General features: G+C 41.8%; 1 pseudogene across 1 annotated transcript in view; it reads left to right on the top strand.

Annotated features, from left to right (window-relative positions):
- Positions 1-7,394: 7,394 nt before the first annotated feature.
- The window catches only part of LOC306699393 (collagen and calcium-binding EGF domain-containing protein 1-like), a 29,170-nt pseudogene continuing 11,161 nt past the window's right edge, over positions 7,395-25,403 (top strand). The window contains exons 1-2 of the transcript XR_013767706.1: positions 7,395-7,664; positions 9,063-9,143. The product of XR_013767706.1 is annotated as a collagen and calcium-binding EGF domain-containing protein 1-like (transcript). The remainder of the gene's footprint in view (positions 7,665-9,062; positions 9,144-25,403) is intronic.

Genomic DNA, 25,403 nt, shown 5'->3' with positions numbered 1-25,403 from the left:
GATATTGAGTATTTTCCACTCATCATTGTTCCTTTTCGCGCACTTTTTAATGCACAAAAACAAAGTTTCATGTTGATTTCCCCATGAGCTCTCATTCTGATTTGTTTACCCCCTGCATGTTCGGAAACCCGTCTCTGTAGAAGGCCAGGAGACAGGATTTTATGATTCACAGTGCTTGATGTACTGCAGACAAATTATGGGGTACTGATTATTTGGAGTAGTTTGACAGTTCCAGGAAATTTGTGTGAATGATTCACCTTTATTCAACACAGCGAACCTGCAGCAAAGAAGTATTAAAAATTATATTTTCCAAAAGAGAAACGCTTCTCAAACTGAAAGTCAGATGTTGCACAGCAGTTGGAAGGCGGAAGGACAAAACCTTTCAAAAAACAATTTTCCATTGGCTGCGCTACATCTCTAGAGCTTTTTATACGCAGGGAGGAACTCTACTTTTTCCAGTTTGAATTTCATGAAACAACAAAAGGTTATGCCGCTGTGTTTTTAAGTTCATACCAGGTCCCTGTGGAGCAAAGGCCCCAGGTCCATGTTAGTGTGAGAATTGTGAGTCTGTACTACATGACACCTTGACCTCAACTCCTGCCGAAATGTAACAATGAGATGAAGGCACGTAAAAGTAGCAGTCTGTTGGTTGCTAAAGAACAGGCTCTCCTAAATCCATGGTTGTCTGTTGTTATACAAAACACCAAATTGTCAGAAATTATGACGGAAAGACACACACAAATAAAAGCAAGCCAAGCATTTGTCCAAAGGTCAGCCAAATGTCAATTTATTAACTTTCGTCTCTGTTAAACATAAACCAACACCAAATCATTTGAGTTGTGAAATGTGCAAAGTCGTATTCCAAAAGAGGTTTTCCCTCCACATGATCAGTTATGACACTGATGGATCACTTCTGTGTCATTTGGCTCCAACGGTCAGGTGTTTACCACGATAAGAGAGGCATGCAGCGCTCATGTTTCCGAAACTCCCTCAGTTTCCGTGCAACAGAACGACAATAAAGGCAGAATTGCAGCAACATATGTCCACTTGGAAGACATGAAAACTTTGGCCAAGTTTGCTTCATACATCTCCTTGGCAGTATTTTATTGACAAGCTGTGTCGGATGGTTGTGTTGCTAATGGCATCGAAAGTCTATTAATTATGAAAAAGTCACAGAGTTAAAAACAGGTTACAGAGATCTATTTGTCCTCTGAGTACACATGTAAAAATTAGTTATCTCTGTGACATGACTTCATGATACTTGTGTTTATCAGGCAAGGGAGATTTTGATATCGTTGCCAACAGCATGAAGAGAGATTGGGAAATGTTACTTTGTCCAATGTGCATATAGTGATGGGCCGCAGGACAAAAAGCATTGTGAGGAAATAGAATTAGTCACAGTGATTTTAAGTCGGATCCTTTGTTTTTTTTTCTTGGTGTGTAATATCACAAATATGTCTTTGATGTGCAGGTGTTTCACTGGACTAAATATTAATAAATGCCAAAAATTAGGAAAGTGCGTGCAGTATCGTATCTCTTAACATTGTGCAATGTCTGTAGTGTATAAGACTGTTTCTTACTTTGTGAAACGGGACACCAGTTCTTAAAATGACCGACAGCGCACAACTGAAAGAAAGGATGTTGGTTTGAGAGAGCGTTTGAGAGTCTATTCAAAAGGTAAACAAAGAAAGACTGCAGTGTGTTAAAAGGGACTGCTGGACATGCTGGTGGGGGGGATGCTTGCTGAGTTTCGTACGAGTGAAGGTCATGCAGTGGGAGAGATGGATTCATCACGTCCTCGAGCTGAGAGATTGCAGCTTCGTTCCCGTTGGGGCAGCGCCTTGTTTGATGAACTCAACTTGCACCAAAACCAGCGTGAGGTCATCCGCCGGCATACTTGTGTGGGTCTGTATTTTTAACTGATAACCGAGCTTTGATGCCTCTCCACCATGCGTCTTGTTTCCAATAAGAAAGAGTGGAGCCTCTCCACCCAGATACAACAACAACAACATGTTGGACATGCAAAGAATTTGTAACTCCTGCTGTCCAGGCTCATACCATTTCACATGTCCAGATAATGAACTTCCACCTGCACGGACTTGTCTGAAAGAAGAGACTCAAGAGATAAGATCTTCTAGAGAGGCTAATGTCTTTTCACTTACTCAACACAGATAGTATCATCAAGGCCTGCGCTCCCGGAGCTAATCTAGGGCAAAATATAAGCATGGAGACAACACTCATCCTTGAAGTACTCCTGATGTCATTTGGTGTGTTGTTGCTAAAAACTCCTGCTCTGAAGGTACTGGAAAGTCTGAGATTATATAGCACAAAAAAATGCTCTTTCAAATGCCTGGCATGCTATAATCAAGTCAGTTATCAAATATGTGATCTTATTTTAATGTATCGAACACGCTCCCACAAATTTGGGATGCGGCCTTTAGGTGCAGACGCCACATTATAGGTTTTCCTTATCATTAGAAGTTTGTCTTCCAATGGTGAAGAATGGTGAATTGCGCAACATCACCTTCATTCTTGCTCGTTGCTGTGGGCCAGTGGGTAGCTTGCTCCTTAGCAAACATTATGTAAAAAAACAACCAGGACTTTCACTAACAATTTGTGTGACTTAGTGCCAAACAGCACTTTGTTTTTGTTCGTTTCTGCAATTGGAGGCCGGGGAAATTGTGGCAAACCGGGGGAAAGGCCAAGCAGATCCAGCACAGGGGGTTGGATCACCAAGCTCAGGTTGGGGGAGGTGATAAAGGGAGTCTTCTATCCAGTTCAAGCGCTGCAGCCACTAAGCTCGTGACATTGGTCACACTTGGAGCCCATCAAGTAATTAGAGCAGGCATATGTTCAACGAGCTTCGAAGCAGCAGCGGCAGACAGGCCGGGGAGACAGGCTGGGCAGAAGACCAGGAGGACCTCCTGAACCACTGGAGACAAGCCGAAATGAACAGGAGGTAATTAAGAAGACTCATCTCTCTCTCTGCTCTACCCACACAAGACAGAGGAACTGCCTTGCCTTGGGAGTAGGCTGAAGGCCAAAGACCCCGAACGGGAGGAATCTTTAGTTTAGTTTGACCCCAAGCTCTTTATTGAAGGACACTTTTTATTTCGTACATGAGTCTCATGTTTTATTCCGAATCTCTCCTTCACGTCCCCTGGGTTGCCACAACATGCCAAAGAGAGACTGCGGAAACTATAGTAATGATGTTGAGGAGTCGCCAGGCAAATGATCTTTTTTCACATCCTGTGTCACCTCGAATCCAAAACACACATGAAAGAATTACAGTATTGGCCTACCGGCAACAGGCCCAGAGGCCCAAAGATTCAGAGGGCCCCTGGCCTTCATCCGTAAAAAAAAAAAGAATAATAATCAAAGAGACCGACCTTGAATAGCTTCAAAATTACCACAAAGAGAAACAAAAAGATGCATATTGACGAAAAGACGCAAAACCACCACAAAGTTTGTGTGGCTTGCTACAACGTAGGGGAGGTGGTGGGGCCTTTGGCATGTCTGTGATAGGAGCCCATTGTCTCGTACTCCACCTATGCCAGTACAATACGTTGCAAAGCCATCCACTTGTGTCTAATAGAAAATGAATAGGACGAAGGCAGCATTCAGTGGGTCTTCACTGTAAGAAAGACTGTGTAAAGAAAGCTCACATTTAGCAGAAAGGTGCACAAAATGGCTTGATTTCAACGGTCACATTCTTATTAAACTCCCAATCACAATGAATTTCCTTGTCTTCGTCTCCACACAGCCCGTATTCACAAACTGGGCCTTTAAAACGAGCCGTCAGGATAACAACTTTACAACATATAGACCATTTGCAGTTTTAAACATTCTAAATGTGTCCCAGTTTATTTCCGGTAGTTACATTAGCTAATTAGTACTAATTAGCTGATTAATGTGCATGAAAACATATATATATATATATACATGTGTATATATACATGTTTATATACTGTATGTTTGCACTACAGTATATTTTCAGTGGTTAAAGGTGATGAGCAGTAAAGCGGTGCCCATGTAATGCCACAAGTTTGAAATCCCCTCTCCATTAGGAAGTCAAGGATAAATATATTGGCTTTTATGTGTTCCACAAATTGTTTTATCCATGAATGACGTGAAGTTGGTTGCGATGCAGAATGTGGCCCCAGCTTTCAATGAAAAACACATTTCTTCGAGTCTGCTCATAAGCAGATAGACAAACACCAAATAAAAACCACAACCAAAGTAAACCAAGACAGGAGACTCTCCTTCGTGGGAACAAGAGAAACCCGTGGCTTGTGTGGTCGTAATAATGAAGCAGAAACTGCCATATCAACAGCTGCCTTTTGCTGCGGTTCTTTTATAATGTTGCTTTATATGTTTTATGAATTCATTTGATTCTGGAGGGAATGGAGCCAAAGGAGACTGTGCAGTTTAATTTGATGTGCTTAGACCGAGTTACCGTGTGCATGCATGTACACAGTGTGTGTGTGTGTGTGTGTGTGTGTGTGTGTGTGTGTGTGTGTGTGTGTGTGTGTGTGTGTGTGTGTGTGTGTGTGTGTGTGTGTCTAAGTGAGTGCATGTGTATTTCTAACATGATTCATTTGTGGTGAATAAAACCATCTGTTTCTATTGAACAGTGGCCAAGAACCCCATGCACCGGGGGGAATAGACGGCGAGTACAGAGTTACCTAACATCGCCTGACCATCCGCTGACCAGCCCGCTGTGCTTTCCAACTGAGGTGACTATTGGTCAGATCTGATCTCACAACACCGGAAGAGACATTTATTTCTTCTGAGGAATCATCAGAAAATCAAGTAATGCAACCAAGTCGCCCTGAAGGAAATATCATATTCAGGGACAACGAAGTGTTTTCATTCAAATATTGATTTATTTTACGTGTGATACACAGATACTGATTAACGCAATTAATAAATTACTAACTACACTTACAGTTCTGTAGGGATTTATGTGGAATATGTCACTGATGTTTCTTTACTACAAATCTTATTTTTTCTTAAGAGATTCTGTAGGCAAAAGGTTGACTGTCCAATTTGGCTCTGATTTCATTCAATCACTCATGCTCTAATTTGTATTAATGTTATTTTGTATTAACCATATGTCAAGCCGAGGAATAAAGACACAGCATCTTAACTGGCAAGTACAGACAGTTTCAGTCCGCAGTCAATTGAAAGACCTGTGAAAGAAATGACGAATGTTCATTTCAGCGCAAATACAAATAAACTAACATTCAACAGGGCTCGCATGAGTTCATTAATGTCTTTAACGGCAGGATGTTAATGTGCGTATTGCCATTCATCATAATAATGTGAAAATACACATTCTGTACATAGTGTGCTGAGTTAATCAGATAGCAGTATGTGTGGTTCAACTTTGAAAGACAAACGTAGAGCTCAAGTAATCAGACTGTGATTGCAAGTGTGATTAAAAAAAACACAACTAATGAGCGGATAAATATTATTAGAAAACTGGTCTCTACGTGGAGGTTTTAAATCACTTTGCTTCTTCTATTTTCGAGTCCTCGTCCCTTCCCCTTTTGCCTATTTTCCAAACCATACATAAAAGATAAGTGTGTTAGCAGAAGGTTTATCTTTGTTTCTTTCGGAACTGGCATTTTTGAAAGTCGTTGCATGATGAAACAAAACAGAAAATACAATCTCACTGAACACACTGATCAGCAGTAACTCCAATAACAAGTGCAGTCCAGTCACAGAGACCATGTCTAATTATTTGTATAAAAGTGTCAGTTAAAGTGCACGAAACAAAGCAGATCATGAGCAACACACAGCAAATCATCAACAACTTGCTTGGCTGTGAATTTGAAAACACAGGCACAGAGCACTGGGTGCGCCTGGGATTACCACATCTTTCAGTTCTTCCTGACGCTGTCTTGGATCTTGTTGTTCCAAAAGCCTTTTGCAAGTGGACCCTACTCCAAGTTTTGTCTCATCTCACGTCACGTATTTGTTATTGCTATGACAACAGCCCGCTGTTTTCTAATTTTTGTAAAGATCTTGTCCCAAAATATGGGATGCAGTTGGGACTTGAGAATGAAATTGCTCTGTGGGTCTGTGGCTGCTTGGAACGAGTGATTTTCATATCATCATTTTGCCGATGACACTCACATTTACATATCTGTATCATAAAATGAGCATTGCCTCATAGATAGCCTCATTAAATACACCGACCAAGTCAACAGTGGGGGGGAGCAGGGCCTACAATAAACATGGATAAAAGAAAAATAAATGTTGGTGCCGAAGAGGAAAGAAAGTTGCTCATGACTCTGAGAAATGGCTGTCAGACTCTATGTCATTTCTTAAGCTTTCCTTTGGTCTTATAAAAAAGGCGGACAGACAGGAGTCCTAACAAAGACCACTTCACACCAATTGTCAAATATCTGCTTTGAATTCCAGAACTAATGACAAATTACTGTTCCTTTTTAAAACACTAGTGGTTAGGGACCAAATTACATCTTCATCTGCTGCGGCATCGACAGAGGCTGGCACTGGTCCGGTTGTTCCCAAAAATGAAATCCAAACATGGTGAAACTGCTTTAAGCTGCTCTGCTGCACATACTTGGAACTTCGGGAGGTTTTTGACTCGTCTCGACCGTTTTAATTGTTTTAATCAAAGGGGAGAATGCACCTGTTTTCTAATGTTATTGAGTCAATGGGACAATTCTATCTATGCTCCTATTTCATTCTTGTATTTTCTTGATGTTTTCTTTGTTTATCATTTCGTTTGCAATTTGATTGTCCTTTGTCATTTAGTCTTTGTTTTGGTGTCAGTGTAATACTTTAAGTAAAGCCCTTTGTATTAGATGTGGTGTGTGCTTTGATTTTCAGGTAAAATTGTATTGTTGTCTTTGTGACATACTATTAATGTGTCATTAGTTAGTTTAGCCTATTTATTTATTTGTATTCAATATTAGACATATTACTCTCATTTACCTAATTTCTTTCAAATGACACAGCATCAAATCGCGCCCACTAATGGCCGATTTCCCCCCAGGCTCCCTATTACGTTGTGAGATAAACGTATTTCTTTCATGAAATTTGTACTTTGAAAATGTCAGCAGTATATATTTGGAGGTAATTTTGTGATGAGGGGGCTTTAACTGATTTCACCATTATTATCAATATTGTTGTTATTGTTGTTATAAGCATTATTATCATGCTATACGTCATCACCACCAATGGGCAGTGCGGTGTATACTCAGTCTCTTCTTTAAAGGCAGGAATGTAAATCCAGAGGGATTAGTGAGAACACACTGGGCTGTAAACCCTTCATTTGCTCTCCAAGGGGTCTCTGCCTCAGTGCGTAAAGTTGGGACGGGGCTCCGGACGCACCGCGCAGCACTTACTATCCCACTGGATCCATGTGCGTCACCTCTGCGGGATACTCGACGAGGATTTCTGATATTTTGATACCACCACCCGCGCGCGTCCCTGGCAGATGAAAACATTGGGCGTTTTGCTGATGTGAAGGCGCGTTTTCCCTGGAACAGATCATCTGTCCCGGTGCGCAGAGGGGACATGGGTCAACTTTATGGTGCGACTCTTTTACCATTTGGCGCCATCTGTGTTGTTTTCCTGTGGGAATCTGGTGCCAGCTCTATCAGGGCGACGCTTGCAGTCGACACCTCGAGGTAAGCCTCATGGACCTGATTAGAGGATCCTACAAATATCTTGATCTTCTGTGAATGAACGACAGAGTGCTGATGAATCCTTGTCAACCTCATCCATAAAGTTAATCAGGCGTGTAATGGTTTACAAACGTCGGTTTTCCATCCTGACGCAAAACTCCGACAAACTTTTCAAATAGTATTCATTTGTAAGTTTTTTTTTCAACATGAACCACAACTACTGAATAACAGTTTACTGATGTGGTTTTAGAGATTAAAGTGAGTTTGAAGCTCCATAAACATCTTGGGAACAACCACATCACTCACGTTACTTGTTTGTTTCGACTTTTAATTTAAACTCACTAGTATACAAGTACCTCCCTTGTCAGTTTAGCGCACAGTGCCAAAAGCCATAATAGAGTTTAGTCTGTGTTTTATTAGTTTCTGCTCTTTACGACATACTGTGAGAGCAGGCTGTCAAAGAGGAGACCCCTGGATGAACCGCTGCAGCGCGTCTAATCTAATGTGAGTTTCAGGGAAATGCCAGAAAAAAAGGGCAAAGGGAAACTCCAAATGGTTGGAATCGGTCGCGGTGCACGGAGCCAAATGTTACTTGTGCTAAGACAAAACATGACAGATGCTATTAAGGTGCCTGGACACAGTGGGTCGGGAGGTGAGGAGAGGATGTGAGTGGAACACATTCAGCCGATCTTTTGAGGAGAGGAAACCACTTGGAAGAAAACTGCTGCTAATAACCCCATAATAAGACAGCATGCTTTATTTTATTTTATGTAGACCTTTGTACATTCTGTCCACTTAGTCTAAAAGTAGAAAGGTAAAGTAAAAGTACAGTGTAAACTCATACTTTTATACTGTAATTGATGGACCTCCCACTGTGACTATGTATGAGGAGTGTTATTTGCAATGCCTCTATCGGTAAAATGTGCATGTATAAAATCAGACAAGTAGCTTTGTTTAAATGTTGTTATTTTTGTTTGCATCTTGAAATTTAAAATGATATATTAGATGGGATGAGTGATTTATTCATGTGTGCTGTGTATGAGCACGAACAGATAAACATTCCTGTAAAGTGTTTGATGCTAATTCTACATATTTCCTCTGGAACCTCTTTAGTAGCATTATTTTCCAGTCTGATCATTTCTTCATTTATTTCAGCATTCATTTCTTCATGTATTATCTTGTTTATTTCTGTATTTATTTCAGCATTTATCCATTTTTTTCTAATTTATTTATCCATTATCTATTCATACTGAAGTTATTTAACAATGGGTCCATGTTTACGTCCATCCCTGGAACCATGTAACTCCCCCTGTTTCATGAGTACAGTATATAACCGCTGGACAAGCATGTAAAAAGTGCCAGTGGATCACGTTCGTTTACAATGTGTCTTTCTTTTCTCAGAACGGAGTGTCCAGATGATAAGATCGTGACCGTGGAGTATCCCTGTGTCAGAGCTGGGGGGAAGAACAGCACTTGTTTCAGGTAAGACTCCCAGCTGATGTTTCTACTGGTTCTAATAATCCTGAGCCACTGAGCGAAACAGCAGGGAGTTACTATACAATATACATTTACATTTCCGCCTTTCCCAGAACTGGGATTTTTACTCAAGCACACTTTGAGTGTTTGATCAGTGGCTGCTGATGCCTGTAGAGAGGATTGAACCAGTAACTTTTTAGGGAGCTGTGGAACGATTTCTGTAACCACTAAACCACCCGCTGTGTCATTTCCCGAACTCCACACAGTATATCCCTCTTTTGGCAACTGTATCACTTGGGAGAGAGAAAAAAAAAAATGATTTCCTGAAGATCATCACTCTGAAGACTGAGACTGAATGATGATCTTAATTTGTCAACCAACAGCAGCGATCCTTAAAGAGGTCAAGATGTTTTTTTTAAGTTTGGTTTTAGCTTGTTAGAGAGCTACATTTTTGGGGAAAATAGAAGTGAATCATGTCATTTGAGAACATTTGTTACTTTTACTTTACTTTACATGTACTGCAGTTTTCCTCTGCTCTCCACTGACCTCCACCAGCCTGGCTCTGTGACAGTAAAGCAGAATCTGTACTTGAACTTCCTCAGCTTGGGTCCATTTAAGGAAGCCCCCCTCAGGGAGTTAGGCCTGCTGTATAACCTAACAAGTAGAAGTAGTGTGACAGAAGAGGATGTGATTAGTTTTGTTATTGCACTCTATCCATATAGAGAAAGACAGGGACTATAGACGCATTACAGTGATTACTAAACACCTAATTTGGTTTCGCAATTGAATCTTCTGTGTTTTTGTAATTTAAATGAGGGCAAAAACAACAACCATATAAGAAGGAAATACGGGTCCGTTTTTGAAAGGTATGAAATATTTCTTGAAGAAATTGGTTCTCTCGGTCTTCTTTCTTTTTAAGAGGCTCCAGGGTTCCTATTCATGAAAATATCCTTTGATATCATATCGTATGAGCGTCTTGAATTGTAGGTTGAAGGAAATAAATCAATTCAATGCAGGCGCTGTGGCAGGTTGTAAGACTTTTAGCTCATGATACATCACACACAACAGAAGAAAGTCAATGTAAATCGCTCATTTTTGACGTGTAGATAACTTTCCTCTGAAGCCAAACGTTGGCTTGGATTTGCTTGTTGGCGTAAGAAGATCCTTTAATAAACGAGGCACCGGGCCTGGTGTGAGGCCAGACCATCTGATCTGTTTACTATCAGGGTTAGACTGTGACAGGCTCTGTGTCTTGTTTCATTCCTGGCTCTAAGAGATGCGTGTTGCTGGAGGAGGCGGATTAGATGAGGTTGTGTTCTCCTTGCCATGTTTCTCGAGGCGGTTCAGCACAGACCTGGATCAAAATGATTTAGCAAATAACTTCGAGGTCGACCTGATTGATCCATAGTGTCTGTACACGAATATCACTTTCAATTTAATTTCAACAAGAGTAGTAATGTTGTCCAGACAGGGCAGATGAAGCAGCCACTGCTTATTTTCATATTTTTAGACAGACGGAGAGTTTAAGTTGTAGTTTGTCTGGATGGATGTTGTACTTCTTAACCGTTATGAAAGTAACAGAGATTTTCTCAGAGCCCACATGAGTCTGAAATGCCCTTACTGCAGCACATGTTTGACCCGGAAAGCTGTTTTGGATCACAGAAAGTATATTCAATCAAACAATCTTCTTGGGGGGGTATGACAGGTTGTATTTATTGTTTCATGTTTCATAGTCATTTGATGGATTATTCAGTACTTAAACACATCCGGAAGTTTGCCATGTCAGAGTTTTTCAGTATTTCAGCAAGTTGGGTTTAACTGTCAGGAGTTGTGCGGTCACACAGCATTTATTAAACCATGTGACAGATTTAACCAACAGAATAGGCCTTGAGATGTGTGGGCGCAGTGTCTGTTTTGTCTGCACTGGTCCCATCAGGACCATGAGTGACAGATGCAGTGTTACTAAATGAGTGAATGAAGGTTCTCACTTGATGTATTACCTCAGTATACATTGTTTTTCTCTCGTCTCAAGTCTTCTTCAATACAGCTTGATGTTCATTTAGTAAATTATTATCCCATTGAGAGTAAATTTGACAATATAGCAGGGTATGCTTTCGGGCGTGGCTACCTTGAGGCGTAGCAATGCGTATCCCTCCCCAGCCCCACCCACCCGTCCAAATATGGTCACTTCTGGCTCAAAAAAAGCCAAGATGGCGACGGCCAAAAAGCCAAACTCAAGGCTTCAAAATGGTAGTCGACGAAAACAATAGGAGACGTTGCGGTGGCTCTGTCCACTTTTTATATACATAGAGGATATGCTATGCTATGCTAAGATAAACACACCGTTTAACCAATTTCTTAAACTTTTGCTCGAGTGTTTTTGGTTTTGGAGAGGCGATTAAACCGCCCCACGAACTCTGCAACACATGTCAAGAAATCCTAAACTTGACAGGCCTGCCGTGCCTAGTTACGGTTGCTATGCTCTGAATGAACAATTGAGGTTTTTAAACTGTATGTGACCCAGACCTGGTCAGGCTAACAGTATAATCTCTTCCCACAGCTCTGCCGTGTTCAGACAGGCTGGACACTTTCCAATCATTTCTGGTTTGCTTCTCTTATTTCTTCACCTGGCACCACTCTCTCATATTCAAATAATCTGGGAAAGGGAGTTATTCCTACACTTATAAATTGAAGATGGCATGTTAACCATTTGGAAAAAGTCACACCTACCCAAAGAAAGCGGGCTGAGTTGCTATCAAAACAGTGAAGCAAATTATGGTACTTAATGGTACTTCAATTATGGTACCGCTTAACATGAGGCAAAAAGTCTAACAGTGATATTCAAGAAACATTATAAACAATTTCTTATGATTTATTTTTCTCAAAAGACATTTTTTCCAACCTGTGTCAGTGTGATTGTTTCTACTTTTCTGATCTTCTTTGGATAGTAAGACTGTTTGCTACATGCCCAAACTATAAATGTCTCTGTCTCAGAGGGTTTTGCGGTGTTGTGCAGAAGTAAATCCTCAATGCTCTCACCCTCTAAACAAAGTCCCCGCCGGCCGCAGGTCTCTTTCTCCTCCGCTGTGGCTTTTTTTTTTTTTTACAGCAAACCAGCTCAGTTTTTACATTTCTATTGTTCTGGCCGTTTTGTGTTCTTATCCTGTCTTCCCCAGAGGTCGGATTTCAGCCGTGCCAATCCAAATATGCACGGTTCGTACCCAGATCCTGAGTGATGCGAGCGTGTGTGAGCTTGCATGTTTGGGAGTCTGCGTGAATTGCATCTGTATTGTCGGTGCTGGCAGTTACAGCCGGTTTATGATGATGAGAGTTGATTTGCCGCTGCTTTCTGAGCCCTCTCTCTCTCTCTAAACACTCTCAGCTGTGGAGTCCACTCTGACAGGACCGACGGGCTCCACTAAACTGTAAACCGCTTTTTCAGTTGATTGGCATGTTGTTCTGGTTTACATACCCTGCATGGCTCACTATTGCAGCAGATAACACCCATGATATCACTCTACTTGCTCAGATTAAGAAATGGATGATGAAAAAAGTCGTGGTGACATGATTGATTTTTATTGCTTCCATATTTTAAGCTTCTTTTGTAGTTACAATGATCCATCTCTCCCACTGGGATCATCATCGTTTTGTATTGCATAGTACACTATGAGTTCATCAGCACTGATCATCTTCTCTTTCAGCAGCAGCATCTCACAGAGTATCTTAATAACTTCATGTGTTTTGAGGAGGGTAACATTTTACTGATTCGATTTCGTCAGAATTGAGTGTTTTTATAAGTGGGAACAATGGCTGGAGCTAAAAAGTATTATTTACATCAGAACAAACGTGCTGGCTTCCAGCACCTGATCAAATCCCCGAACAGCATGGAAGTTGTAAGTGAAAGTTTTATTGTGAAAAATTCCTCCAAATGTACATGTTTCACCTGTAACAGTCCTGTAACTGAAAGTTGAGAAGATATGCTGCTTTTATTCGTCTTAGATGATAGTAAACTGGACATCTTGGGGTTTTAGACTGATGGTAAGACAAAACAATTCATTTGAAATCCCCACAAACTTCAGAAAATGTTGTCAGGCTCTTTTCACTAATCGATGAAGCTAATAAATTCAAAACAAATGAATCAAGGATGAAAAAAACCACAAGTTGCATCCCTAAAATGATTCACAGGTGTGATGACGCAGTCTGTTTGGGCTCTACAGCATATGATCTGTGCAAATGTAAAAAGAAAAAGGTGCCGATCCAGAAGCTGACCTCACTTTAGATGATGCTTGAGAGCGGTGGTCTCCGAACACATATAACACTGTATCTGTTTCCTCGATTCCTCGAATCCTCTTTCCTCGCATTTCTCGCGCCTTAAGTGAGGCAAGCAAGTGAAGACAGTTACTGAATTAGCATCGCATGACCACATTCTTCCCACTTCTCCCAATTTACTTTCTTCCACAAACGCATACCTACAGTACAGCAAAGTTCAGAGCGTGTGGTCGGATGACAACAGCGCGACTGTATTTAAGAGAGGGAAAGAGGAAGAAAAGGGAACGCTTACAATCAGTGTTTCTTGACTTTGCTTCCAGAAATATCTCAAGGCTGAGTCACACAGGCTTTGGTCATTTTGCCAGAATTTTCGCCTCTGAAGCTCTCTGTGGGGGTCTCTGATATCATTACACTGTTGGCCCCTTACACACATTTTTGCTTTCAAATTCACCATTCATCTGTTGCAAATGAAGTGATAACTTACTCAATCACTCACTTTCCACGCATACAGATGACCTGACGACACCTTCATCAGCATCACTAAACATTGGCGCTCTTCATTGCTGACATGGTTTACCTGCTTCTGATACTTTGAGCCTGTTTGCTCTCGGTAGAGCTCGACTGTTCCAATGCATAATGCCAGCTTTAATACCATTTTAACCACAACCACTTCCTGTCTTGACTCATTATACCATCCATGCAGGGTTCGCCTCAGTGACCATGTGATTGCGTGCTGACTGTTTAAGGCAGGAAGGCATTTTTACAACTGGCATTCACATGCGTCTCATATTTGAATTGTGTCCATATCAGATACACTGTAGCTGCATTCCCTCTCTTCAGTTTGTCTATCTATGTGATTTCCACCCTTTAAAACGATATGCGTACATCCTGAATCTATGTTATTAAAGTATTGGTCTATCCAAGTTGTCTGTTCTCTGGGTTTCCTGGTTCAATGTGGATGGAATTGTGTGTCTACGTAGCTGTACGGGTGAAAATGTTAACTTATTTACCCAATCCATTTATTGCTTATGCAACGAATGATCAAATTGGAATCATGTGTGCAATTTTTCCCACAGAAATCAATCCAGTTCAGAACCATTGTTACAAGCCGAGGCAGAGCAAACCACAATTCAACCAGAATAAGCTAAATCTAAACTTTCTCTGCAACTAAAGTGGTCTTCTCAGCTCAACCTCCAGATCGTGTTTCACCTCTAACAACCTCCACTAAACAAAAGTTCCTTTGGTGTCAGTATTGCAAAATTCAAGTTGCAGATGGCAACTTCTGGTTCTGAAAAGTGAAGCCAATGTGGAAGTGCCTTGAACTTGCATTCCTTCTAATGGCCAGCAGGGGGTGACTTCTCTGGTTGCAAAACTGTGTCTGATTTCATAGAAGTCTATGAGAAAATGACCCTATTTTTTGAGTTTATCATCTCAATCGCTAGTTTCAAGTCTTCTTCAATACAGCATGATGTTTGTTTAGTAAATTATGGTCCATTTAGAGTCAAATAGATCAAATAGAGCAGGGTATGCTTTAGGGCTGGGCTATCTTGTGATTGACAGGTCGCTACCACAACGTTGTCCGGTCTGGGAGTTGTCTGTGGTTTATAATAACATCAACATCAACTCTTTCAGTATGCTTAGTTCATGAAAGTTAATGTAACATATTGGTAATTTTCCAAATGCACTAGTATCATTCAAAAGTATTGTTCGGTTCGTAAGCCTCGTACCGAATGGTTTAATACGGATACGTGTATTGTTACACCCTTAGAAACAAATAATAACCCTCAGCTGTGGCGTCATAATCAGGTTATTAGGAGGTGGTTCAGCTGTAGAAGGACAGCACTGAAGGCCAAGGTATAAAATGCACGGTCCACCACTGCAGAACAACTTGCATTGTCCTCAACTTTTAGCCTCTGTGACACCTGTAATTCCCAGTTATATGATTTCTGTGTTTTATGATGCCTAATTAACATTCTGATCACCCACCTAGGAGACAATATCAACATCTGAAGCTTGTAAAGTCTGACCAATGCAAACCCAGAAATATGATGCCATTATTTCGTAAAAGACCACATAAGTTTCAAACTTGCACTTAGTTGCTTTTAGTCAGTGAACATTGTTGTCTGCGTGACTCAGTGAGTTCAGATCTTTGCTGGTTTTAGTTGTTGAACTGCATGGTTGGAGTTTGCTTGTTTCGTTTAGTGAACCTCACTGTTTGTCTTTGTTGGGTTGAGTTAGTGGGCCGCAGCTTTAGACTTTGCTTTGCGTTTTATGCAATCCGTATTACTTTCCCAAAGGTGAGTTATTTTGCTGATCTCTACACATCTGTAGTTCCCTCTCTTTACCTGAGAGCTAAATGTCTTAGCTCATTATACAGGCCATGCCAGCTCTTAGTCATTTTATTCGGTTTCGGACATAAAGGCCTTTCACGAGGTGCCTGGAGAGTGGATACCAGTGGTTTTTAAGGTCATGCCACAGTCTGTTTATAGCATAATTTGAACATCCTGCCAAACAAATGTTTCCTTTGTTGCCTTTGTTCTTTTGTTCAGAAAGGACATGGCGAAAATTATAAAGACCATGTTTCAAAACTTTGAAAGTGGTCTTTCAGAAGAGAAGTACATTCCCGACCGAAGACCAAGCGCAAGCCCCCCCCCCCCACAGTTGCCCTGCCTGTCATACCAGAAACGTTAAACGTGTCCATTAATGAGACCCGACTGAGACCGACTCAGGTCCAGGCCTGGACTCGATCTCCACTCTTCAGTTTCTCTCTCTCTCAAATTCTCTGTTTTGCTCTGGAGAGACAGAAGCCAGGCCTCCGTCTAGTAGCCTGAGTATTAACACTGGGGTTGAGGTCAGGTCAGATGAAATAAACAACAAGTTACGTACATGCTAAGTGTTATTGGGGAGTGTGCGTAATCACAGTGCTTTGATGGTTGTTTGAGCTTCACGCTAACCAGAGAAGGTCAGCAAGGTTAGCGTTGAGAAATCGACCCTGGCCTTGTCCTTGTCAAAAATGATCATGTCTGGTACTAAAATATGATGGGAAACACTTATTTCTGTCTTGAGCTGCTCTTAGCACCAACATCCTCTATTGTGTCCTGCGAACTCTGTTCCTCCTCTTCGGACAGTATTGTCTGGTTTGGGGGGGGGGGGGGGGGGGGGGTTGGGTAGTATGAGGCTATAGTGGAGCATCTCGGGTGTCATGGACCCTCTGAGAGTTTCAGCAGTTGAAATAACACAGAGACGGGAGACACAGAGTCTGCTTGATATCCTGACTTGATCCCGACTGAACGTTTAACTGGCCAATTAGCTGACTGACTGATTGACTCACTGGGATGATTGATTAACATATTGACAGCTGTTGGCTTGGAGATCCGCTTGTATAGTGTATTTAGTATGTGATGCATGTATAAGAGTGTGTTTGTGTGAACCTTGCTCCTTGACACCTTCAATAGAGGACTGAAGATAAAGTAGCGTTATCTCATGAGTCTTAAGCTCCCTTTCATCTCCTTTGTTTCCCCTTTGGATTTACGGCAGTAAAATTGGCTCTCACCTCAACTCTGGATCCTACATGGTCTCTGCACATACTTGCAAAGCTATACTAAACTATACCCACACAAATAGACGTGCTTGTGACCCCCCCCAGTGATATCAGTAGTGATGCCTTGCTAAGTTGTAAAAGAAGGACAACTGAAAGCAGGACTCGTTTAGAATAAAGTGCACAAACAAAAGAGCCATCAGCAGTTCAGAAAAAGAGCAACAGCACAGAAGATTAGATATAAAGGAGTTATCCGGCTAACCAGACACTAACATGACAGTAATTGAGACTAACAAGACACACACAGAGTAAACTGGGTTGATAAAGACATGGAAGACCCCGTTAATGAGGGAGAACATAATGTAGTATGCTGCTGTAACGGCTTTTCTTAACTTCCTAACATCATGGAGACTTTCATGCAGCCATCAGCTTACTAAATAACTCGCCATAATCGGCAATAAACATGTATTTAAGCTATCAACAACTATGATACGATGCCTGTCTGTCACATGTAAATGAAAATGCTGATGCATGTTTCTTTGGTAGTCATCCGAAACACAGAAAACTGTTGGAACCGGAGGAGGGATGGATGAAAGAAGAACTCTCTTAACACAGTCTAGATCCCCAGAACCGGTTTTACTGCCCAGTTTTGACCATCTACTCTAGTTACTCAACCTCAGCATTTTGACTGTTTGTTCCACTTTTTAACACTTTGTAACTCTAAGTGATATTTATTTATAGATATATATACAATTGTCCCACATGCAGAATTTGGGAGACTATAGTTTCTTTAAAGTGTGCTGCTGTGGAGCTAATATCACTCCATCTGATGTACTTTTCTTCGTAATTAAATTTGTTTTCCCCAATTGGGCTGATCCATGCTAACAAGGATCATTGAGCATAATATCAAATTATAACTCAAAAGTTTGTTGCGGGCTCCTGGGCCATTCACAAACAGCGTAGTGAGGATAGGAGGTTGATACAAAAAACAAATCTGCAAAAATAAGCAGGGAAAACTACAGGAAGGTGGCAGATGTAGAATAGGGAAGGTAAGGGGGGGGTTGGTGCTTTGGAAGCGGAGGTATTTGTTTGATCCAATGAAATAAAGTTGCACCCTGGCAGGCCGAGTACACTGCTCAGTGGGGGATGTGCCTGGAAAACCACGTAAAAGTCTTTAAAAAAAGAGCAAGACGGGGAAATCAGAGCAGGGATTGTTTTTCTCTCTTCTCTGTAAGTGGCTTCCCACTGAGATGTGACATGTGGTGGGATGCTGACTGAGGCTTCTCCTGCCGAATGTCAACTGCTCAGTAGACAGACAATATTACATTTACACCCAATCTTGGATTCCTTCACAAATTCTTTCATTCATTCTTGTTTTTTTGAGTCACTGTTTTTTTCTCTTTTTTCCCCCCAGACTATCTCGATCCATCCCGCCCATATTCTTCTTTTCTTTTATCTCTTTCTGTAATTTCTCTCTGCTGTCATTTTGTCTTTTATTCAGCTTTTTCCAGTTTGTACTTCTTCTCTCTCACCCGGTCTGTGACTCACACTCACAACAGCAGCCGCCATGGAGCCCACACTGTCACAAACTGCACTCCCTAAATTCAAGTGTTCAGTTCATGTTCCCTATCACTGTAACTATCGTGGTGGAGCAAACCGCCTCAGCTCCTAGACTACAACACTAATGCAGGAGTGCTATCTTCGAGTGAATAACTCGACTTTTCAAGATCATTAATAAGGACCCTAGATTAGATTAGGTTGTCTTTTATTGAAAAAGTGTTATTCAATAATAGGCTGTTCAGTTTTCAAGCATGATATCAACTGAACCAGGGACAGGTTTAGATCTTTGTGATACACAACTTCAAATACATAATGAGAAACTATTATAAAATAGGTAACGTGCAGGGAATCTACACTTTCAGATGACACACACAGCTAACTCTGTGGAGATAAACAACATGCAACAGAAGATACACTTCACTCAACGCAAGGCAAGTTTATTTGTATAGCACATTTAAACAACAAGTTAATTCAAAGTGCTTCACATAAAACTATTAAAAGCATCAAAACATAACGCAAAAGAAAAGGAGATTTAAAAACAATTAAGAACATTCATTGAAACATTAAAAACAGTCATTAAAACACTAAAAAGCAATGTAAGAAATAAAATACAGTAGTAAAATGCAGAAATGCAGGAGATTGATTAATATCCTTGAATGTGGTTGAATTAAAGGCAGCAGCAAACAGAAAAGTCTTCAGTCTTGATGTAAAGGAGCTGAGGGTCTCAGCAGACCTGCAGCTTTCTGGGACTTTGTTCCAGATATGTGGAGCAGAAAACCTGAACGCTGCTTCTCCACGTTTAGTTCTGACTCTGGGAACAGAAAGTAGACCGGTCCCAGACCACCTAAGGGGTCGGGATGGTTCATAAGGTAGCAGCAGGTCTTGTTGGTCTTAGTGAGGACTCGAGCTGCAGCGTTCTGAACCAGCTGCAGCTGAATCTGAAGATAAAGTACAGTAACAAAGCTAGGTTAACCCAATTGATTTGTCGCTGGGACCCTTGTCCCGTCGGTGCAGCAGTCTCCCACAGTCTGGACTTCAGTTGAACACAGATTGCTACTTGTTCAAGGAGAACCAAAGGCTACAATTGCTAGCCTCGTCGATGCAAAGTTGGTTTTGTGAGCAACATTTAAAGGCTGTAACTACAGTCTAAAAGTATGAACTCTGTTTAAAGCCTACGAGTTGGAGTTTTAGCCCAAAGGTAACGTACCTGTCACATGTCTTTCTACCACCATACACCACAAACCAGGAAGTGGTTGGACCCCAGAGAACAAGAGCTGGCCATGCATGTGTTTATCTGTCCTGTTCTGTGGATGGAGAGTCAATCATTGGTTACACCTGCCCTCCTCACCAGTCCCTGCTGGCTACAACGGCTTACTAAGAGAGTCGAGCCATTCGTTAACTACATTATCATTTACACCTGTTTTTTTTTTTCAACTGTAGGAACGTCCACAGTGCGTTACGTTAGCAACATTACCGTGTTAGCCTGGCTTCACTACTCAATGAGTACTGAATGCAGTCAGAGAGCAGCCTATCCAAGCTAATGTTGGCATCTAACATAGGTCAAGACGAACGCTCCTTGGACTGTCTGGTCAAATGAGCACAATTCCGTATTTTTGCTCACAGGACGTCTGGCTCGTTGTCAAAGACAAACGGGTGTTATTCTTGTTCAGTGAAGTGTTTTATAATAATAATGAAATGGAGGGGAAACTAGTGTCTCCTTTCTCCCGCTGTGTCTGAGAGACAGATGCAGAAAGAAATGAAGCAGAATGTATCACATCATTGAAGTCCTATTCATCTTTCATCTGTAGCTGGTTGTAGAGACAGAGGGCTGCTTTCTATAGCAGGTGATGAGAAGCAGACGTGTGTGTGTGTGTGTGTGTGTGTCCATATGTTCCCTCTTCTGAGTGCTGTATGTTGCGGTGTGTCTCACACTGTACAATGCGGGCCTGAACGTTCAGGGCCTGCTGGGATTTGCAGTCAGAGGTCCCGAACTTACGAGCCATAAAACAAGCTATTACATTGCTGCTGTCGCTGATAAAATAAAATAAATAAAAATAAACATCCTACTGCATGTTCTAGTTTTTCTCAAGTGGAAAACGTGCATCTGTATCTCCTCATTTTTTTCGAAAAGACCTGCTATTTGTACAAGCTATCATCGCTCAATAAAACTTGCATGCTTTTCATTTCACTGGGATCCACAGTGGCCCGTCCTCCGCTAATGGGATCGACTCAAGAAAATGGACAAACATTAAACAGGGAAATTAGTTTAGAAGCCAGTTATGTCAAACAGCAGTAAACGTGTGACTGAAGAATGGAAGGAGGTGATTTGATTTAGGTTTTAAACAGGCAACAAGGACCAGATGCCTGCACCGGTGTGTGTGCTCCGTGCGTCTCTGCATACGTCCATGAGCAGCACGTGAATATGTTTGTGCATGGGCGGCATGTGCGGGGGTTGTTTTACCTTGTGGATGTCTGGGTCGAATATCGAGACATCGGATACTTTTATGTGCGTTTGTGCCTGTCTGTGTGTGCGTGCACAGGTGCACGCAAATATGAGATCATCCTTTGGGCTTGTAAATGTGCGCAGGAGGGCGGATGCAGTCTCACTTTGTAGATCTCTGGTGGTATTGAGTTGGACGTTTGATAAACTGTAAACATGTGTGTGTGTGTGTGTGTGTGTGTGTGTGTGTGTGTGTGTGGCATGAACATATTGTGTGTTCTGGTGATTAAATTCCCTCTAACAGCAGTCTACTGTTCATCCAGAGGCTTTTAGCGAGGCACCGACAGCTGTCTTCAGCTCAGTCCTCATCATTAGAACACAAGTCATTTTTTCTTTGGCCTTCAGCTTAATGTTAAAACAGTTGTTGAAACCTCGCTCTCGACATGTGGAAACGAATAGCCGACTCGCACGTGAGGGCAACACAATCGGACCGAACGCGATCCGCTCGCGGATTGTTTGCACTGCATCCAGAAGTCCACAGGGGCGCCCTGTTCAAACTATCGCTCTCTCTTTTCTCCCTTTGGCGTTTTTTTTCTCTCTGTGTACCTTGGACGGTGATCAACAAAGCCCAAGCTGTGGGAACGGCAACCTGTTCATTTTTTCTCACACTTCGGAGTTGACGCCAGGTTATTTTCGGCAAAAAGCTGTGCCGCTCTGAGTTTTTGCTGTTTCATTACTCTGAGAAGAATTCAAACGGCGTCTTCGTTTTCTCAGAGAACATTTTTTACAAGGCCTTTGAGTTACGCTTCCTGTGTTTAATGGAGGTAGTGTATTCGTAGGGCTGCGGACCAGAGTTGGACCTCCCCAAAAAACTCCAGTCATCGGCCTCCATCTTTTTCAGATTAGTGTGCACCTGAACGACCCTCTGGACAAGCACAATGGCTGTTTTTTTTTCCCCCCTCTCTATTTTTTTGTGTACAATCTGCTGTAGATTAGCTCTTTTCACTCCCTTTATGACTGTCACTGTCGATACCTCGACAAAGCAAATCACCGGCCAATTGATCACAGACTGGGACGGCATTGTTGATGCAGCATTGTTTGAAGTGGCCACGCCCAATGGGGCACATGTTCCTGCTTGCACGGAGCTTTTGTGTCATGTAACAAAATTGAAAACGGAGAACAGAGGAGGTGCGGAGTGTAACAGCGGAGTTACAAGTGAACAGTTACAACTCTCAACATCATAGCAATCACAAGGCCATTCCCAAGACTTAGAGGGCCCTCTTGGTCTTATCAGTCCATTACTTTGAGCCTCTGTTACATTCTCCAGAAGGGATTTATTTAGTCTGGCATGAAAACTCAACCAGACACATCATTATGAGCGATCTGTCGTTAGCGTGATCTCACCACCTAACTGCTCTCAATTACCCTTATCTCGCTCTTACCCATCCCACATTGCTCACTGTTACCCTCATTCAGCTAAAATGTGTTTGATTGGTATTTTTACACATACGTAAAAAAAACATGATTCAAGTATCCAATAAAATAAGTGTTACTTTTGACAACCTCTCTCTCTGTCACACACACACACACTCACACACACACAACTGTACAACTGGTGATTGTAGTGATGTAATCCACTTATTTTTATGCTGATATTTTATGCCTGAAATGATATGATGAAAAATGGTGGAAACACATGGAAGGTAAATAGCGATATCGCAATATTTCCTGCGGCTTCCCAGATATGGCCTCAAAGCGGGCAGGAGGCATCAACATCTGGTAACAGTGGGCCAGTGAGTAAATCAGAGTCTTTTTGGCCTAAAACATTACAGCTGCTACGTGCATTAAAATACCATCTGTTAAATATTTGTCCATCCGACAGAAAGAAATTTGTTTAGCTGACATATAAACTCAAACTGATCAATACAAAAATGTTATTATTCAAGAGGGCCGTGATTCACTTAATTCATGATGGAAACCCACATAATTTACCTTTTTATATGTGGCAACATTTTAAACATTTACTCCTATTTGTCTGCTTCGATATACATAGCAGCTCGGAGGGTCAGCGATGCCGCATTCCTGCCAGAATACTTAGCTTAGACAAGGTCCCGGAGGCCAGAGACGACTGGGAGGGCACAATACATGGTCGTCACAATCATGAAATCCTCCATTTAAAAAAAAAGGAAACATAGCAGGCTCTTGATGGGAAAAGCACTTACCAACCCAAACCACAGTACTTATGAGCCAATTTCAAAATCTGGCATGCGAGTGTGAAAATGAGTCATTCGCCTAAGTTACATCAAAATCTGGTCAGTAGTTTGAGAGAAATCCCGCATGACGAATGTAGGGTAATTTACAAAATGTCACAATGAGGTGGTGAGACTCTGCATCATTCTCAGTCATCAAGTAAATCTGGTCTGTGGTATCTGAGGTTTTGTGTGTAATGGAACAAGGAACAGACAGGAAGAACGAGGGTCTGATCACACACTTTAAAGGTGCAATATACGGCATTCAAAGCATTAATGTAGCCGCAAACAACTATTTGCTTAAGTTATAGTGGAGCAATTTCTACCTGGGCAGAGAATTAAGTCACTCGCCTTCTGTGTGTGTTGTAATCCAAGCTTCTTTGTGCTTGGTTACCTTGCAGGGACAGCCGGGAGAGCTTTTGGTGCATTTTGGTGCATGTGAGCGTTGGCCACCACTCTGCACTGCGCTCATACGGCAGCTGATAATGCCGTCCTGACCCGATGGGTTCCCCCTCAGGTTACAACTTTAGCTGTGCCATAGTCATTTTACCATAGTTTGCACCGTTAGCTGCGAGCCACCAGCTCAGCCGTCGCCATGTTGAGAGCCGTTGAGAGACCATTGAAATGCTCCCAATCTCTTAAATAGCACCTTTAAATAACGCTGACAGTTATATGATTTCACTTGTTTTCTTTCTTTGACTTGACTGATTTTAGGGAAATGGCTCAATATGTTTTGGGGCGTGGTTAGCTTAAAGAGTGGAAACATGGGGGAACAGCTAGCCTGGCTGTGTACAAAGTGAAAAAAAAGGTCTACCAACTCTCCTAAAGCTCACTAGTTAACACATTTGTAAATTGCTTGATTAATTCGTACTTAATAAGTGACTACTGTATGCTTAAGTCTTGTCATCGTATGAGGTTGCCAGGTTTGGCACCATTTTGCCTGCAAAGACGCCTATGACAAAACTGTACCTGGCGACCCACACAATAGGCAGAAATACTGCGTGGAAGTGCTGGGCAGATGGATAAACTAAAAAATGATTGATCTTAGCCAATAGCGATAGTCTAAAAGTTTATAATACAGTTCTGAGATAAAATACAGGATCCCCAGGCTGACAAACTGACTTTCTTCTTTCTCAGGCCTTCGTCAGATCATGGCAGTAGAAACATGACAGGAAACGATTGAGTGAGATTTGCATTAAAGGTCCCGAGCCAGACCCGAACAACATTCAGCATCTTAACACAAAGGCCACGGGGCCGTCCTGTCCCTAATAATAAATATTTGATATGAAGAAACGTGTTTCATCTTTCCGGTGAAATATCTCACATCTTCAAGGTTTTGAGAGTTCAAAATCTTGAGTTCAAAACGCTTCACTTTCTTTTAAATTTATATCAGTTGTTAACAGACGCTCAGAAAATGGATGGGGAAATTACATCTGATGGAGTCGGTGAGAGTTTAAAAAGCTGAGTGCGTCAGACGTTCAATGGTTGTCTCAAAATATTCCTATGATCCTGCAATGGTGGCGGTTCGGAAAGTAGAGAAAGCAAAGAAAGGTCAAAGGGTGTTTTTTTAAAGAGGGGGTTAGGATGGGAGAAGGGCAGGAGACATGCTGGAAAGATGAGAGTGGGGAGAGGTGAGGCATAACAGAGGGGAGGAGGAGGAGCGCAGGTCAGCTTGTATTCTGGTGGAAGTAGTTCAGACCTCCTGTGCTCCCAGTCAAAGCTTCCTCTGTTAGACCAGAGCTCTGATGTTCCCCCTGAGGCCTGGGTCCTGGAAGTGGGCTGGCAGAGCAAATAAACACAGCACACGCTCGCCACACTAACACCTTCACATATGTATACTCACAAGAGTACACACACACACACACACACATGCATTTATACGCCAACACTAAAAGAGCTGCGCATGCGGGTGAGAGCAACACCTTCACACCTTGAGGATGAAGGCGATTTAGAGGCAGGTTTAGTTTAATTTGTGGAGAGCAAACCTCCACGATCATGAGAGGATAACGATTTGAGGCAAAAGGGTGGGAAAGCGATACTAACTCCCAAAAGAATTTACTGTATATAAAGAAAGGACGTGGCAGCCCTCCAAAATATGTGTTATATTGTTGATCTCGTCATGCTAATGTGTTTCTGCGCAATCCATCATCACACCATCACGCGGGACTCGACCAGCCAAGTTTTTGAACTGCGTGCAACTGTGTGGGTTG

The sequence above is a fragment of the Pholis gunnellus genome, assembly GCF_910591455.1.
Source record: "Pholis gunnellus genome assembly, chromosome: 1".
Taxonomy (NCBI): Eukaryota; Metazoa; Chordata; class Actinopteri; order Perciformes; family Pholidae; genus Pholis; species Pholis gunnellus.
Note: the sequence above shows the minus strand (reverse complement) of the source record. Positions and strands in the feature narration are given on the sequence as shown.